Source organism: Nicotiana tomentosiformis, chromosome 11 (genome assembly GCF_000390325.3).
Source record: "Nicotiana tomentosiformis chromosome 11, ASM39032v3, whole genome shotgun sequence".
Classification (NCBI taxonomy): domain Eukaryota; kingdom Viridiplantae; phylum Streptophyta; class Magnoliopsida; order Solanales; family Solanaceae; genus Nicotiana; species Nicotiana tomentosiformis.
This window is the reverse complement of record NC_090822.1, coordinates 13,592,268-13,612,087: the sequence shown is the minus strand read 5'-3', so window position 1 is coordinate 13,612,087 and position 19,820 is coordinate 13,592,268. Positions and strand designations below refer to the sequence as shown.

Sequence of the window (19,820 nt, the reverse complement as noted above, 5' to 3'; positions counted from 1 at the left end):
AAAAGTATTTTTGAGCAATAATTTTTATTTGATCAAGTTTTTAAGAAAGTACTTTTAAGTATCAAATTACGAATAAGGACATGAGTAGATTTACTTAATAGTTAATATTATAATTAAGTAAATAATCTTAAAAATCTGTTATTACAAGTAATAATTATTTTTATTTTATTTTATTTAAGTAAAATATGAAAATAAAATTTAAAAGTATTTAATTCTTTTAATATAAGTTAAATATATTAAAAATCATTCAACAAATATAAAAGCATTCACCCCTAAAGTCACTATATATTATAAAGCTATCCTAAAAATAATAAGAAATATTTATACATTAATATCCTAAGTATTAAGTTTAACAGTTATTTTGGTATATACTATATTTTGTTAAGAGTATTTTTGGTAAGAAGAAAAGTCAAAACTGCTTTTGCTTATGCTTTTGAGAAGAATCTACTTTTTTCTGCTTCTTAGAAACTGCTTCTGCTTCTTTCCAAAAGCATTTTTTTTTCCAAAAAAAGCTTGGCCAAACACCTTAAGCTAGAAAAAAAAAGTGCTTTTGAGAAAAAAAAAATACTTTTGGCCTCTTGAGAAGTTTGACCAAACAGAGTAGTCTAGCTTTGTAAGTTGAGGAAAGACACGTTTACAATTTACCCATAAAGTAGTTTCTATATTACGAAACTGTCCTTCGTCGTACTCAAAGGTTTCACTTATTATATAGATAAAATAGAAAATGGTCAAAATTGCCCCTGAACTATGCATTATGGAACACATTTGCCCTCTGTTTAAAGTTGGGGCCATTTATACCCTTCTCGATAATGAAAAGGCCTAAAAATGCCCTTATTGGCTAACGATTCTCACTGGAAAATTAATTTGGATTTTAATTAGCCTTATTAGCATAGAATTGCGACACGTTTCCTAATTAAAACCCCCCAAATCCCCAACCAGGGCCCATCTATTTTACCCACTCCCCTTTTATTTTTTACTACCTTTTAATCTAGTGAATAAAATAAAATCCTCCTCATTTGTATGACACAACCTAACCTCCTATTTCTTATTCCCTCAAAAATTACGCTGCCACTAGGATTTCAAATAAGAGGAGATTCCATTCGAAGAAAGGTTTTTCGATCGGGAATTAGTTTTTGTTCAAAGTTGTTGGGTTAAACCAATTAGTTTTTGTGGTTGGGTTGGGTTAGACAATTAATTTTGTGGTTAGGTAAACACCTGAATGTTATGATGGTTTTAACAATATTTTTTGTGGTTAGTTAAAGTGTTAACTAACTTTTTGTGGTTAGTTAAGGTACTAACCAGTAGTAATATTGGTTATGAATGCTAGTAAATGCAGTTTAGGAATGTCAATAGTTATGTAGTTTATGAATATCCTAAGAAGTGTAGATTTTTGTGAATGTAATTGTCGACGAAAGTGCAGAGTTTTGCCAATGTGAAGGTCATATTTTAGAGCTACTTGAGATGAGAAAATAGAATAGCAAATAGCTTAATGGTTCACCCTGTGCTCGTGAACCTATGTCTTCATATTCTAGGTGGTGTTGTAGTAATTAGCTCTACTATAAATATATTGCTTGCTAGAAGACAAGTTTATCTAATACCTTGCACAAGATAAAGAAATATGCTTCCCACTTCAACTTTAAGGGTCAAGAAGGTTTACCAATTCAATTAAATGTGCATATCAGTTAAAAATGCTAATTTTTGTCAGTTAAACGTGCAGTTTTTTGTTTCTGTTGCAAAGGTGCAGATTCTTTTATCCATACCTCTATGTTACTTGTTTATTGGTTAACAAGAAAAAATTCAATAATACAATCTTGAAGTACCAATCTCAAGAAAATGGTATTTTATTCACAACAATACAAGGAAAACTTAAGTTTAATATAACGTTATAAACTGAGTACAATCAAAATCACCCTTCTTCAGGATTACATAAGTTGCAAAGAAAATTACGTAAACTTAAAAATGAAAAGATGGTCATTTTATAGCCCAAGCTGCCATGAAAGACACGCAGCAACACACAAGACACCACAATTAATTTTAATTCTTTTTGACAATCTCCCTCTACTTAGCTCTGGCTTCGATCACTTGTAAAAACGTCTTCCGGCATTCGGTGGTGTATAAGCTATGAAATGGTGCGCAACTTCTCCTGTCACGACCTAAAAACAAACCGTCGTGATGACGCCTATCGTGGAACTAGGCAAGCTACTACTTAACCATTTCAACACAGTGAAAAGCTTGAGAATTTTATGAAAGCAGTTAATATTTATGAAACCTTTTAAAAACAGAAATAAATCCACAACGTAATACAAATTTCTCCCAAAATCGGGGTGTCACCGAGTACATGAGCATCTATACCAGGAACAATATACTACAATGTCTAAGGAATAAGAACTGAAATACAAATAAAGATAATGAAGGAGAGTCAAGGCCTGCGAACGCAATGCAGTTACCTCGATAGTCTCCGAAATCAGCTGCACAAATATCAACACCCGTTATGACCGGGAACACCTGGATCTGCACACGAAGTGCAGGGTGTAGCATGAGTACAACCAACTCAGTAAGTAACAATACTAAATAAGGACTGGAGATAGTGACGAGCTACACAATTATAGTTCATTTCCAGTAGTTTCAACAAGGGAAGATAGACATGCTTTCGAATCCAGCAATTTAAGTCAAAGCAGTTTATAAAAGCCAAATTCAGGTAAAAACGGGATATAATATCTTTCAGAAGTTCAAACAGTGATATATGGCAGTTATGTGCAACAACAATGAAAGCAAATATAACCTCTCAGGGCAACAATCACTCAGACTTCCTCAATAGCTCATCACTCGACACTCAGCCCTCAACACTCGCACTCAATAGGTACTTGCGCTCATTGGGGGTGTACAGACTCCGGAGGGGCTCCTACAACCCAAGCGCTATAATCTGCATGGACAACTCACGTGTTATAGTATCATATCAGGATCTGCAAGGACAACTCACGTGCTACAGTATCATATCAGAATCTGCACGGACAACTCACGTGCTATAGTATAAATATCTGGATCCGCATGGATAACTCACGTGCTATGGTATCAATACCTCACAAATAGGCCCTCGGCCTCACTCAGTCATCAACCTCTCTAGTCTCACGGGCTCTGAGTAATCAAGAAAAATCAGCCCAAAACAGAAATGATATAATATATCAACAAGGAATAACAAAGATTGAGGTATAATATGGAAGTAGGACTACGACTGAGTACAAATAGCAATAAGCAGGAAGATTTAACAGGTAACACGACCTCTGTGGGTCCCTACAATACCAACACATAACCTAAGCATGATTAATAGCATAATTTACAGTTAAATTTCTATAACACACGGAGAGTAGATAGCTGACAACAAGTTATTCAATTTTACAGTTCTACGAAATAGACCAAGTCACAATTCCCACGGTGCACGCCCAGACGCCCGTCACCTAACATGTGCGTTACCTCCAAAACAATCACATAACATATAATCCGGGGTTTCATACCCTCAGAACCAGATTTAGAACTGTTACTTACCTCAATCCGAGCCAAACTCTACTCCAATACGCATTTGCCTGACGAATCGGCCTCCAAACGCCACGAATCTAGCCACAACCAGTACAATACAATTAATACAGGCTAAAGGAATCAATTCCACAAGAAAGATATGAAATTATAAGCCAAAATCCGAAATTGGCCAAAAGCCGGCCCCTGGGACCACGTCTCGAAATCCAACAAAAGTCACAAAATCCGAAATCCCATTCGACCACGAGTCTAACCATACTAAATTTGTCTAAATCCGACATCAAATTGCCACTCAAACCCCCAAAATCAATTCTCCAAATCCCTAGCCTCAAACCCCCAAATTTTACTTTAAAAAACACCAACTATGTGGTAAAATCAATGGGGAACCAAATATATTGAATAAAAGTGAACACTAGGAACTTACCTCCAGAATCTCGTCAAAAACCTTCTAAAACATCTCCAAAATCCGAGCTCAAAATGTTAGAAATGATAAAAATTTTGAACCATTCGCTTATATAGGTTCTACCTAGGCTTTTCGCACTTGTGGCCACTTATCCGCACCTGCAGAACCGCTTCTGCGGTTAAACCTCCGCTTCTGCGGAATCCACTTAACTAGTTGCCTCCTCTTCTGTGAGCCATGGACTGCATCTGCACAATCGCAGGTGTGAAAAATTCCATCGCACCTGCACGCCAGCCCGCACCTGCGCCCATCCTCCCGCTTCTGCGCCAACGTGTCCGCATCTGCGGCCTCTACCCAAATCCTTCCTAGCCGTTTCTGCGAGCTCGCACCTGCGGTGCCCACTCCGCAGGTGCGATTACACCAGCAACAATAGAACTTTAGCTACTTCTCAACTTACTTCCAAGTCCGTTAACTACCCAAAATCAACCCGAGGCCCTCAGGACCTCAACCAAACATACCAACACGTGTTTAAAACATCATACGAACTTAGTCGAATCTTCAAATCACCTCAAACGACATCAAAAACATGAATCGCTCCACAATTCAAGCCTAATGAACTTTGAAACTTCCAAATTTTACAAACGATAAACGTATCAAACCACGTCCGATTGACCTCAAAATTTTCACACAAGTCACAATTGACACTACGAACCTACTCAAATGTTCGGAATCAGAATCCGACCTCGATATCAAAAAGTCTCCCCCCCCCCGGTCAAACTTTCAAAATTCCAACTTTCACCATTTCAAGATTAATTCTACTACGGGCATTCAAATCATAATCCGGACATGCTCCTAAGTCCAAAATCACTCAACGGAGCTAACAGAACCATCAAAACTCAAATTCGAGGTTGTTTACACATAAATCAATATCCGGTCAATTTTTCTTGCTTAAGCTTTCCATTATGAGACTAAGTATTTTAATTCATTCCGAAATCCTTCCGGACCTGAACCAACTACCCCGATAAGTCATAAAACAACAGTAAAGAACAAAATGAGAATAAAATGGGGAAACAGGGCTACAACTCTAGAAACGACCAGCCGGGCCGTTACATCCTCCCCCTCTTAAACAAATATTCGTGCTCGAGCGGGTCTAGAAACATACTTGGAGTCTCAAACAGGTGTGGATATTTGCTTCGCATCTCCCCCTCGGTCTCCCAAGTAGCCTCCTCAACTAGCTGGCCTCTCCACTACACCTTCACTGAATCTATATCCTTTGACCTCAACTTCTGGAATCGGAATCCGACCCCGATAACAAAAATTTTACCCCCCGGTCAAACTTCCAAAATTTCAACTTTCGCCATTTCAAGCCTAATTCTACTACGGACCTCCAAATCACAATCTGGGTACGCTCCTAAGTCCAAAATCACTCAACGGAGCTAACGGAACCATCAAAACTCGAATCCGAGGTCATGTACACATAAGGCAACATCCGGTCAACTTTTCCAACTTAAGTTTTCCATTATGAGACTAAGTATCTCAATTCATTCCGAAATCCTTTTGGACCTGAACCAACTACCCAGATAAGTCATAAAATAACAGTAAAGCACAAAATAAGATGAAAATGGGGGAACCGAGCTACAACTCTCGAAATGACCGGCCGAGCCGTTACATCTCCACATCGACATGTCATTTTTGACCCGTAAGAAATGTTACTCGAACACTCACTCATCCGTTCTTCTTTGGTTTTGAAATTGAACCGAAAACTAAAACCTAAAACTAATTCTAAACTTGAATTTGGAAAGTAACTATAATTGATGTCCCAATCAGAAACCTAGCCAAAGTTTTTGGAGAAGATGAGACGGCTTTAGAAGAGGCCTTGCTGATGAGGGGATCTGATTTTGTTCACTAGGTAGGGGAGTGGATAAAATAAATGGGCCCTGGTTGGGGGGTTAGGGGATTTTAACTACGACACCAGTCACAATTCTATGCTTATAAGGCTAATTAAATGCAAATTAATTTTTAAGTGAGAGTCGTTAGTCAATAAGGGCATTTTTACGCCTTTTCATTAACGGGAAGGATATAAACGACCCCAATTATAAACGGAGGGCAAATATGTTCCATAACGCATAGATGGTGGACAATTTTAAATGAACGCGCCTTTGGATGACGAAGGGTAACTTCGTAATTTCGAAAATATAAACCCACCTTTAAAATTTCAATACGTGTAGTTCTTAGTTACACCTGTGTTTGCACCTTTCTTCCTTTTTATTCATACCCATACGTGCTCCAGTCTTCCAGAACCTCTCTCTCCGTCTCTTTGCCTCACTTCTTGTTTTTCTATTCAGAATTTTTCAATTTCGTTCGACTTTTGCTCTGGCGTTGAGGTTTTTATTTATGAATGGTAACTGGTAAGTGTTCTTACTTTGGGATTTTTCTTAGTCGTCCACAATCGCTGGTCCAATTGAAAAAAGAATCAAATTTATTGCAGGCTATTTTAGAATATCTTAAGCCTTTGGCTCTTTTCTTAACTAATTTTGCACATGCATGAACTTATTATAATTTGTCTTGAGGCTTATAGATTCTCGTGAAGAGAATTTTGATTTCTTGTGTATAAGGCATTGGCACCGAAGCTACAAAATCTGACATTGACGCAAGTGTTAACTATACTCTTTTCTCATGAGAAAAAACCCGCATATTAATGAAGACACAAAGAAGACGGCGTTGAGTAAAACTGGGTACACCGGGCTACACTTCAGCAATTACCATTTGTTTCTAAAGGTCTTTGTGATAGTAAGTTGTATTTGTAAAATAATTTTAGAGAAGATAAAATAACATATAAATAAAAATATAAAAGAAACAAAATTTAATCCGAGCCCACTGAATTTATAGTTTTTCCTTAAGGAATTTAATCCCCTCCTAGTACCCAAGGCTGTGGATTATTTTACCCCGGGATAAAACGAATTACACACTGGTGTAGCGGTACTTCAAACTCCAGTGTTTCAACGAACACAAAGATAGGTAAAAAATCACACTTACTGTTGCTTTCTTTGTAGTTAAAACAATACGGAAGAAATGAGGAGAACTCAGAAATTCGTATTTAAAGATCTCAGAGAATAGACTAGTATTTATAGCCAATGTTGAGCTTAAACTGAAGAGGTGCAACTCTTCAAAACTGAAGAGGTGCAACTCTTCAGAAGGACTGTTTGTGTAAAACGGCCATAACGAAAACGACTTTTACAAAAATCGAAGAGCATATAATGTTCCATTGGATTTAATATTAATTTTCCGTTTACAAGAAAAATGGATATTTAATAACATTTATGTTAATATTTACTATTAACAAATAAATTTGGTCCAAAAAATTAATCAATCAATCGATCATTTGACCAAATCCAAATCCAAATCCAAATCTGAATCTGAATCCGAAGCCGAGACGAGCGAGCGACGAAGACGACATCGCAAGTCTTGCCTTCTTCTTAACTCTTTAAGAATTAGAAGAAGAGAAATTGTATATATACCCATCAAAAACTTTTTCCCTTCCAATATGGGACAATGTCCCTTTGTCAAGGAGGAAAACTCAAATATTTTCAATTTCCCTCCATTTTCCATTTACCCTCTTTTAAGCTAAATTTAAGCTTAAAAATCCAAAAATCCCCCACATGAATGGGGAATGGCTATATCACAAAAATATGCATGAAAACCTGTGTGATTCGCAAGCAAGTATTAATTGCATCTGGATAAGTAGGTTTCCCTTTGACAATTCCGTAGTGAACTTATGTCGGATATACTCGGTCAATCGGTAGATTTGATATCTTTGAACCGTCGAACTTTGGTGTATACCTATACAACCATAATTCACACAACCAACCCTTAACCGTCTTTGGCTCTCATTGTTGTGTTCGTTTCAGCCATGAACACCGCCTAATTTCATAAGTGCGTAGAGAACTGGCCTTACAAAATTCTCCTTGAAGTGGCTAACACTTCACACTTACATAGGTGATTCCTAAACGTGTCATCCCGTAGATACACTATTTGATGTACCCCGTATCAAATTTAGAAATCATTAAAAAGCCTTAATGCTTTATCCTTGGTACTGACCATTGTCTCATCACGAGAATGGACCAAAATATTAGTTGAAAATGTTGAACCGCCATTAATGACTTTGTTTGATCCCCTTGAACCTAGATCTTGGGATCTCCAGTCTTCTATGTAGAGTTACCGCCACAATGGCTTCTTCTCGTCCATAGTCCCATTCCCCTCGATGATTTCTTAACTACCTCTCTAGCTAGACATTTTGTAAGTGGATCCAACACATTATCGCTTGACTTTACATAGTCAATCGTGATAATTCCTCTAGAGAGTAATTGCCTAACAATTTTATGTCTTCGTCGTATATGACGAGATTTACCGTTATACATCACGCTCTCAGCCCTTCCAATTGCCGCTTGACTATCTCAATGTATGCATATTGGTGCCAAAGATTTGTACAAAAATGGAATATGCTACAAGAAATTCCGGAGCCATTCAGCTTCTTTACCGGCTTTATCTAAGGCTATGAATCCAGCCTCCATTGTAGAGCGGGAAATACAAGTTTGCTTGGACGACTTTCAAGATACCGCTCCTTTACCTATAGTGAATACATATCCACTTGTGGACTTAGAATCAGTTGAACCGGTGATCCAATTTGCACCACAGTATCCCTCAATCACCGCAGGATATTTACTGTAGTGCAAAGCAAAGTCCTGGGTATGTTCTAAATATCCCAAAACGCGTTTCATTTACATCCAATGATATTGACCTGGATTGCTCGTGTATCGACTCAATTTACTTATAGCACAAGCTATATCGGGTCGTGTACAATTCATGATATACATTAAGCATCCTAACACACGAGCATAATCCAATTGTGATATGCTTTGGCCTTTGTTCTTTGCTAGTGCAAGATTCACGTCAATTGGAGTCTTTGCAACTTTAAACCCTACGTTCTTGAATTTTTCAAGTACTGTCTTAATATAATGAGATTGTGACAATGCCAGACTTTCAGGAGTCTTATGGATCTTAATCCCCGGAATTAAATCAGCAACTCCCAAGTCCTTCATATCAAACTTGCTAGTTAGCATACGCTTAGTCGCATTTATGTTGGCAATGTCATTACTCCTTATCAGCATATCATCCACATATAAGCAAACAATGACTATGAAATTTTGAACATTTTTAATGTACACACATTTATCACATTCATTTATCTTAAAACCATTTGACAACATTGTTTGGTCAAATTTCACATGCTATTGTTTGGGTGCTTGTTTTAGTCCGTAAAGGGACTTAACAAGTCTACATACCTTCTTTTCTTTACCTGAAACCACAAACCCTTTAGGTTGTTCCATGTAGATTTCTTCCTCCAAAACTCCATTTAAGAAGGCCGTCTTAACGTCCAATTTGATGAATTTCAATACCATAAACTGCTGCTAATGCTACTAACATTCGTATGGACGTAATTCTTGTAACTGGAGAGTATGTATCAAAATAATCAAGACCTTCTCGTTATCTATACCCTTTGACTACAAGTCTTGCCTTATATTTATCAATAGTGCCATAATATTTCATTTTCCTCTTAAAAATCCATTTAGAACCCAAATGTTTATTTCCAGGATGAAGATCAACCAATTTCCATGTATAGTTGTTCAATATGGATTCTATTTCACTATTGACTTCCTCTTTCCAAAACAATGATTCCGAAGAAGACATAGCTTCTTTAAATGTTCGATGCTCGTTTTCCAATAAGAAAGTCAAAAAATCTGGTCCAAATGAAGTAGACGTTCTTTGACATGTACTACGTCTTAGATCCTCCTGATTAAATGTACTTTCTTTTATTTCTTCCCGAGGTCATTTAGACCCTTCACCAATCGACTCACATTCCTTTTTATACGGATATATATTTTCAAAGAATTCAGCATTATCTGATTCTATAACCTTATTATTATGAATGTCGGGATTTTCTGATTTATGAACCAGAAATGGATATGCTTTAATATTGATCGCATATCCTATGAAAACACAATCAACGGTTTTTGGTCCTATTTTTACTCTTTTGGGTTTAGGAACTTGTACTTTTGCCAAATACCCCCACACTTTAAAATAATTCAAGTTGGGCTTTCTTCCTTTCCATTTTTCATATGGAATGGATTGTGTTTTGATATGGGATACTCGATTTAGTATCCGTTTAGCCGTAAGAACGGCTCCCCCCCCCCCCCCCCGTTCTGTGGCAAACCAAATTTTATCAACAATGCATTCATCATCTCCTTTAATAACGATTCTTTCTTTCCGCAATCACATTGGATTGGGACGTGTAAGGGGACGTTGTTTGATGAATAATTCCATATTCTAAACTCATTTCTTAAAAAGGAGATTCATATTCACCACCCCTATCACTTCTTATCATTTTGATTTTCTTGTTAAGTTGTGTTTCAACTTCATTTTTGTATTGCCTGAATGCGTCTATTGCTTCATCTTTACTATTAAGTAAGTAAACATAGCAATATCGAGTACTGTCGTCAATAAAAGTTTGGAAATACTTCTTTCCACCGCGAGATGGAATTGACTTCATGTCGCAAATATCTGTGTAAATTAAGTCTAAAGGATTTGAATTCCTTTCAACTGACTTATAAGGATGTTTAACATACTTAGATTCCACACATATTTGATATTTTGATTTGTCGCATTCAAACATAGGCAATACTTCCAAATTAATCATTTTTCGCAAGGTTTTATAATTGACATGACCCAAACGTATATGCCATAATTCATTTGATTCAAGTAAGTAAGAAGAAGCTGAAATTTTATTATTACTCTCTATTATTCGGATACAAAAACACACATAAATCCGTTCTTAACAAGAAGTCCAGCAAAGACTAAGTTCTTTCTAATCTCTGGAACATGAAGGACGTTGTTCAAAGTCACCACCTTACCAGAAGTCATTTTCAGAAATATCTTTCCACATCCTTCAATTTTGGCTGTTGTAGAATTTCCCAAAGAAAGCGTGTCTTCGGGTCCAACAGGAGCATATATAGCAAATACTTCTCTAACAGCACAAACATGGCGAGTGGCTCCAGAATCAATCCACCACTCCTTAGGATTTCCCACCAGGTTGCATTCAGAAAGCATAGCACACAAGTCATCAACATCTTCGTGATTTTCAACCATGTTTGCTTGACCCTTCTTCTTGTCTTTCTTTGGAGCACGATAATCTGCAGATCTGTGTCCAGCTTTTCCACAGTTGTAGCAATTTCCGTTGAACCACTTCTTGCTTGGGTTGCGTTTAGGTCCAGAAGCCTTCTTCCTCCTTCTATTATTTTGAGGAGTATCTTCAACAATATTTGCTCCCATTATTGTTGAGATTCCACGGCCTTTCTTTTCAGCAGCTTTGTTGTCCTCTTCGATTTTCAACCGAACAATGAGATCTTCAAGGTGCATCCCCTTGCGTTTGTGTTTCAAGTAGTTTTTGAAGTTCTTCCACAAAGGAGACAACTTCTCAATCATCGCTGTAACTTGGAATGCTTCATTGATGACAAGACCTTTAGTGAAAATTCTGTTAGTAAAAATAATATAATTAATACTTTTAGTATTAATTTGACTTATACCTTCAGCAAGGAGATCGTGAATAATCACATGCAATTCCTGGACTTGGATAATAATAGACTTGCTATCTGCCATTTTGTAGTTCATAAATTTAGTTGCAACATATTTCTTTAACCCGACATCTTCCATTTTGTATTTCCTTTCAAGCGCTATCCACAGTTGTTTTGACGTCTCCACATTACTATAGACGTTATACAGATCGTCCTCCAGTCCGTTAAGAATGTAATTCTTGCATAGAAAATCAGAATGCTTCCACGCCTCAGTCACGAGAAAGCGTTCATTTTCTGGAGTTTCGTCGGGCAGAACAGGAACATCTTCCTTAATGAACTTCTGCAGACTTAAAGTCGTCAAGTAGAAGAACATCTTCTGCTGCCATCGCTTGAAATCAATCTCGGATCATTTTTTGGGTTTTTCTGCCGGTGCCAATGCCGGTGTTGTTTGGCTTGTCGATGCATTGGCAGTCACCATAGGAACAGTCCGGTTCCCGTTGTCATTCGTCATTTCTGTAAAAGAATGACACAAACAAACATTAAAATTATGTAGATGTTTTTCTCCAATGGAGTAGAAACCACAAATGTTTTAGTCTCCAGAACAATGAGTATAATACAAATATAGAAAATTTAAAACTCCTTAAGCTTGATAGTAAGCTGTATTTGTAAAATAATTCTGGAGAAGATAAAAAATAACATATAATCAGAAATGTAAAAGAAACAGAATTTAATCCGAGCCCATTGAATTCACAGTGTTTCCTTAAGGAATTTAATCCCCTCCTAGTACCAAAGGTTGTGGATTATTTTCTCCCAGGATAGAACGAATTGCACACTGCTTTAGCGATACTTCAAACCCCAGTATTTCAGCGAACACAAAGATCGGTAGCAAATCACACTTACTGTTGTTTTGTTTGTAGTTAAAACAATGCAGAAGAAAGGAGGAGAACTCAGAAATTCGTATTAATAATCTGAGAGAATGGACTGGTATTTATAGCCAATGTTGAGCTTAAACTGAAGAGGTGCGACTCTTCAAAACTGAAGAGGTGCAACTCTTCAGAAGGGATGTTTGTTTAAAACGACCATAACGTAAATGGCTTTTACCAAAACTGAAGGGAATATAATATTTCGTTGGATGTAATATTAATTTTCCATTTACAAGAAAAACGGATATTTAATAACATTTATGTTAATATTTACTATTAACAAATAAATTTGATCCAAAAAATTAATCAATCAATCATTTAACCAAATCCAAAACCAAATCTGAATCTGAATCCGAAGACAAAGCCGAGCCGAGCGAGCAACGACGACGACGGCGCGAGGCTTGCCTTCTTCTTAACTCTTTAAGAGCTAGAAGAAGAGCAATTGTATATATACCTATCAAAACCTTTTTCTCTTCCAATATGGGATAATGTCCCTTTGTCAAGGATGGAAACTCAAATATTTTCAATTTCCCTCCATTTCCCATTCACCCTCTTTTAAGCTACATTTAAGCTTAAAAATCCAACAATCCCCCACATGAATGGGGAATGGCTATATCACAGAAATATGCATGAAATATTGTGTGATTCGCAAGCAGGGATTAATTGCATATGGATAAGTAGGTTTTCCTTTGAACTTTCCATAGTGAACTTATGTCGGATATACTCGGTCAATCGGTAGATTTGATATCTTTGAACCGTCGAACTTTGGTGTATATCTAGACAACCATAAGTCACACAACCAACCCTTAACTATCTTTGGCTCTCATTGTTGTGTTCGTTTCAACCATGAACACTGCCTGGATTCATAAGTGCGTAGAGAACCGGCCTTACAAAATTCTCCTTGAAGCGGCGAACACTTCACACTTACATAGGTGATTCCTAAATGTGTCATCCCGTAGAGACACTATTTGATATACCCCGTATATAATTTAGAAATCATTAAAAAGCCTTAATACTTTATCCTTGGTACTGAACATTGTCTCATCACGAGAATGGACCAAACGTTTAGTTGACTATGTTGAACCGTCATTAATGACTTTGTTTGATCTCCTTGAACCTAGATCTAGGGATCTCCAGTCTTCTAGGTAGAGTTACCGCCACAATGGCCTGTTCTCGGCCATAGTCCCATTCCCCTCGATGATTTCTCAACTACATCTCTAGTTAGGCCTTTTGTAAGTGGATCCGACACATTATCGCTTGACTTTACATAGTCAATAGTGATAATTCCTCTAGAGAGTAATTGCCTAACGATTTTATGTCTTCATCGTATATGACGAGATTTACCGTTATACATCACGCTCCCAGCGCTTCCTATTGTCGCTTGACTATCGCAATGTATGCTTATTGGTGCCAACGGTTTGGGCCAAAATGGAATGTCTTCCAAGAAATTCCCGAGCCATTCAGTTTCTTCCCTGGCTTTATCTAAGGCTATGAACTCAGCCTCCATTGTAAAGTGGGCAATACAAGTTTGCTTGGACGACTTCCAAGATACCGTTCCTTCACCAATAGTGAATACATATCAACTTGTGGACTTAGAATCAGTTGAACCGGTGATCCAATTTGCATCATAGTATCCCTCAATCACCGCAGGATATTTACTGTAGTGCAAAGCAAAGTCCTGGGTATGTTTTAAATATCCCAAAACTCGTTTTATTGCCATCCAATGAGATTGACCTGGATTGCTCGTGTATCGACTCAATTTACTTATAGTACAAGCTATATCTGGTTGTGTACAATTCATGATATACATTAAGCATCCCAACACACGAGCATAATCCAATTGTGATATGCTTTGGCCTTTATTCTTTGCTAATGCAAGATTCACGTCAATTGGAGTCTTTGCAACTTTAAACCCTAAGTGCTTGAATTTTTCAAGTACTGTCTTAATATAATGAGATTGTGACAATGCCTGACCTTGAGGAGTCTTATGGATCTTAATCCCCATAATTAAATCATCAACTACCAAGCCCTTCATATCAAACTTGCTAGTTAGCATACACTTAGTCGCATTTATGTTGGCAATGTCATTACTCATTATCAGCATATCATCCACATATAAGCAAACAATGACTATGTGATTTGTAGTATTTTTAATGTACACACATTTATCACATTCATTTATCTTAAAACCATTTGACAACATTGTTTGGTCAAATTTCGCATGCCATTGTTTGGGTGTTGGTATTTATATCCAATGTTGAGCTTAAACTAAAGAGGTGTGACTCTTCAAAACTGAAGAGGTGCAACTCTTTAGAAGGGTTGTTTGTGTAAAACGGCCATAACATTAATGGCTTTTACAAAATCGAAGGGCATATAATGTTCCGTTGGATTTAATATTAATTTTTCGTTTACAAGAAAAACGAATATTTAATAACATTTCTGTTAATATTTACTATTAACAAATAAATTTGGTCCAAAAAATTAATCAATCAATCGATCATTGACCAAAATCCGAATCCGAAGCCGAAATTTGCCTTCTTCTTAACTCTTTAAGAGCTAGAAGAAGAGCAATTGTATATATATCCATCAAAACGTTTTCCTTTTCCAATATGGGACATTGTCCCTTGGTCAAACAGGGAAACTCAAATATTTTCAATTTCCTTGCATGTCCCATTCACCTTGTTTTAAGCTACATTTAAGCTTAAAAACCCATCACTTGGAATATTCATTGTTTTTGAACTTCTTTAGTTCATTGAAAGGTTTTTAAGTTTTTAAAATATTGAAATAAAATGCCATCTAAACGTCCCAACTAAAAAGAATAACTTTATACATTCCTTTGCAAGCAGTTTGAGATTTGTTTCTGTTCACAAAGTTTAGAAGAAATATGGTGTTAGATTGTACACTGAAAAACCAGCTATAGCTTATTAGCTTAAGCTTACGGAGCTCTTATACCCAGTTAACTTGCCTGACAAAAAGTCCTTTGAAATTGCATGTCGTTGCTCTTTATGTTTTGCTTACAGTTATAAGGTGAGTTTTGGTTTCTTTTTTTCCTGTTCGAAATTTCTGCTGGGTAGAAATTTTTCGAATTGGGTAAATTGTTGGTTCGAACGGTTTGTGGAACTATATACAGTTTTATTTTCATTGGCCTTGCTCCATCATCTTTGTAATTTGTTTTTACTGTAATAAGCTTATGGGTTTTGTTAAGGCTAATCAATACTTTCTAGCTTTTTCTCCTTTTAATAGCTCTGTTTGATTTAGTAGTTCACATTAATTCTTTGCAAAGTTTGGTGGCATAGTACATGCTTAAAATGGTTTTAAAGTTCTTGTGAAACATCACGTTCCTTATCTTGATGAAGCACACGGTAGTCTCCCTCTTATTTTATTTGTGCGCTTCTGCTTACAAATTTAATCTTCATACATCTCACTTCTGCACATTTACCAGTGGTTTTACTATTTTAATAGTTCGCCTAACAGTGTTGTCAAGCTTGCTATTGTTATTGTTTTGGCACTGAAGCTCCTTCAGGTAACGAGTTCGACCACCTGGGGTGCATAGCAAAACGAAGTAGGAAACTAAATAGAAAATCATGCTTGGATAAATCTATAAAATTGGACTACGTCTAAAAAGAATTTAAAGAGTGTAACGCAAGTCCTTTATATACAGTTGTATGCACTTAGTTCCCATGTCAATTACATGTCAAAAGAGTAGAAACTATTGTATCAGAGAATCTAGGATACTCATTGAAAATCTTCCGATGTAGGAAATTTTTTCTCCAAAAGAAGAATGTATTTGTATCGGTATGATTTTGTCCTTTTCAATCTTTGTTTAAAGATTTGTCTACATTAAATTCATTGTGCTTTATTAGGATCCTGTTATTCATCCCTTGGGTGAGCGAGACTCACAAAGCTAGGAGCAATTACTTTATGAAACTCCCGTTTGGTTAAATATCCGGATTATGACCGTGTATGTATTCAGTTACATGTTTAACCTGTCTTTAAATTTGCTTAGTTCTGTATATATAATTGTTTTCTTTATGTGTTACTGAAGGTGAACTGGCTCAATAAATTTCTCTGAGCACATATGGCCTTATTTGGATAAGCCAATAAGGTACTCTCCATTTCTTAATATAGTGTTTTGAAGTTTTTCCTCATAAAGATCTTAGGTAACTAGCATGTGCTGAACTATTTTGTATAAACAGACTATTTGCAGGGCTGCAGAAAATGTTGTTGCACCTATAATTGCAGGGAAAATTCCAAAGCATAAAATTAACTCTATTGAATTTGAGACACCGATTTTGGGGTCCTTACAACCTAATTTCTAAGGTTAGTAATTTTTTAATGGTCACAAATAAACGTAGTTGGTACGTTTATTTTCAGATAGTATTGCGGCTTGCTAGAAATTAAAATTTTGCATAAGATATAGAAGATGCATAGACTTTACATTTGTGTTGTTGACAAACATTAGATAAGAATTGTTAAGTGGTCTTGATGTTTTAGTTTGGCTACGTACGTAAGAAAGCATATAAGTTATGTAGGGTATTAACAATATTGTTAATGCCATTGGAGAATACAATGCATACTTTGTAGTTGTTCCATTTGTTAGCTGAAGTTCACACTTACGTATATTTGTGAAGGAGTTAACCTTCAAACTAGCAGTTGTTGTTTCGACACATAACAAGAGTTCTTTTTTCTTTACTATGGTACGATATTTTAGTCATTGTTTTACTGTAGCTGTTATTTTATAGTTTGAATTTCTCTTTAGTTGCCTTCTTTTTGTTTTCTTGGACTTCTTTAATTAAGAAATTTAACTTTTAGGTTGATAGCCATCTGAATATAAATGTTAGAGTATTTGGTGGCATCACTAATGATGTAGGAGATAAGTTCCACTGGTTTATTATGACTGAGTAATGACAATTAATCTAGCTAACGTGTTCAATTTTCTTGAATTATTTATAACAATAGTACAAAAAGGAATGGTGTATTTAGAATTTAGAAACTCTGTCACTAACCTAACGTCTATTGTACAAAAACTTGGATTTAACTGCAATATAATGTCAAAGATAGCTTGTTCTTTCTTTTAAACAAATGTCGTTTGGCTTAATGTAGATAAACAATTGCTTATAATTGCATCCGCAGATGCCAACATGCTTCAGGTATTGAACCCTTTTCTTTTGGGGTTTCAGTTAAGTTCATTTTTTGTTTATTTTTATAAGATTTTACTGAGAAAGATCTTCTTCTATTCAGGTGGACATTGATAATTTGAGGATATCACAATAAGATGGTTGCATATTTTGGCTTTCGATATGTCAATTCAAGCTATATTGCTGCTCTCTAGCAAGCATGAGTATGTTCATAGGCTTCTCTTCTATCTATACTTCAGATTGGATGTCAATTTTAACTGAAAGATAGCCCGATATAGCTTGTTCTTTCGTCGCAAATGTTATTTGGCTCAATATAGATGTTCATTCTTTTGAAGGTATTTTTTCCTTAGCTGCAAGTCTGAGCTACTGCCAGTTGAAGACATGTTACATAAATACAATATGTGAGATGCACTATTGGTATGTATATATTGTCCACTTTGTTATTTGAAAAAATAAATAAAAATTATTATTGCATAAAAAGATCAAAATGATTTCTTGGTTTATTCTGATACGAGTTTCAGTGGTCTATTATTTTCCTTCGCTCTATCATTGATTTGAGGGTGTGTTGCGATTTGGGTTTTGTGGTCTAATTTGTGCATCAGTTTAGGATCCCCTATTCACGTTGGGGTATTCACCTCTAAACAAAGGTTTTTAAAAATTACTGCATTTAGAGACATCAGAAACATGTCATAATCACCAAGTTACACTTAAACCTATAAGAGTTGATAAGAATTGTAAAAGGCTTGTATATATTGAGTACAATAGAGAAGTTTATATATAAGTACAACAGGAGAAGGGAGAGAGGAGACAAAGTTCTATGTACATAAGACTATTGTGGAGATAAGAAAGAATATCATAAGATACAACTTAAACTAGGAGTCCTGGATAGGATAGGAGTGTCTATCCTTATCATGCCCCCTCAAGATGGGTTCAATCTCCTTGAGACCAATCTTGTTGACAAAGTGTGTAAATGATCGTTTAGGCAAGGCTTTTGTGAAGGCATCAGCAAGTTGATCGCCAGTGGGTATGTGATTAACAGAGAGCTCATTGCGTTCCACTTGATCTCGAACAAAGTAAAAATCGATAGCTACATGTTTCATACGACTGTGAAAAATTGGGTTGCAACTAAGGTAAGTGGCACCAATGTTGTCACAAAAAACCATAGGAGGATTGGATAATGGAATGTGAAGCTCCTTCAGCAAGTTGGTTATCCAATTAAGCTCAGCAACAACTGAAGCAACAACTCAATATTCAGCTTTTGTGAAGGATCTAACAACTGTCCGTTACTTTTTGGAGCACCAACTTATGGGATTGTTTCCAAGAAGGATAACATATGTTGAAGTCGAATGCCTTGTATCAAGAAGTCCACCCCAGTCAACATTAGAGTATGCTTGAAGTTTGAGTGAGCTACTGGGATGAAAATGGAGACCATATGTTATAGTGCCCTTCAGGTAGCGTAGAAGTCGTTTTGCAGCCTGCTAGTGCTTCCAACTAGGTACATGCAGAAATTGAGCAAGTTTGTTTACTTCAAAGAAGCTGTCCGATCGAGTAAAGGTTAGGTATTGTAGGGAATCAATAACTTGTCTATATGGTTTGGCATCAATAGGTGTGGAATTACCATTCAGTCAGAGTGCTTCACCGACTGACATCGGCATGCCAACACTGTTGGAGTTTAGCATGCTAAACTTTTCTAGGATATCAATAATAAAGCCACTTTGAGTGAGAATTAAACTATGTGCATTTCGTAGAACTTCGACTCCAAGAAAGAAACGCAAGGGACCAAGGTCTTTAATGGAGAACCTATCACCTAGGAGTTGAATGGTGGTTTGGACTTGAGAGGAATTGGAACCAATGACCACAATATCATCAATATAGATCATGACAAAGAGAAGCGAGTTAGGAAAGCATTTTATAAACAGAGAATCATCAGATTTTGCTCTAAGGAACCCACAGGAAAGAAGAAAGGTTTTGAGCTCGTTGTACCAAGCTCTAGGAGCTTGACGAAGGCCATAAATGGATTTGTGAAGCTTGCAAACATGTTGTGGAAAGTTGTGGTTGACAAAACCCGGTAGCTGTTGCATATAGACAACCTTATTGAGAGTTCCTTGCAATAAGGCATTGTTTATGTCTAGTTGACGTAAAGGCCACTTGAATGACAATGCTGGAAAAGGAGCATACGAGTTGGAAACTATTGATGAAA

At 36.4% G+C, this 19,820-nt stretch overlaps 1 long non-coding RNA gene across 3 annotated transcripts; it reads left to right on the top strand.

The window, feature by feature from the left end:
• Positions 1-6,187: 6,187 nt before the first annotated feature.
• On the top strand, positions 6,188-18,092 carry LOC104103566 (uncharacterized). 3 transcript variants are annotated; one of them, XR_011412166.1, is made up of 6 exons: positions 6,188-6,339; positions 16,346-16,443; positions 16,528-16,587; positions 16,679-16,802; positions 17,586-17,632; positions 17,724-18,092. It is a non-coding gene; the product is annotated as an uncharacterized lncRNA (long non-coding RNA). The 3 variants fall into 3 exon arrangements; XR_011412165.1 differs by lacking the exon at positions 16,346-16,443; XR_011412164.1 differs by having other exon boundaries at positions 16,346-16,587.
• Positions 18,093-19,820: the final 1,728 nt, after the last annotated feature.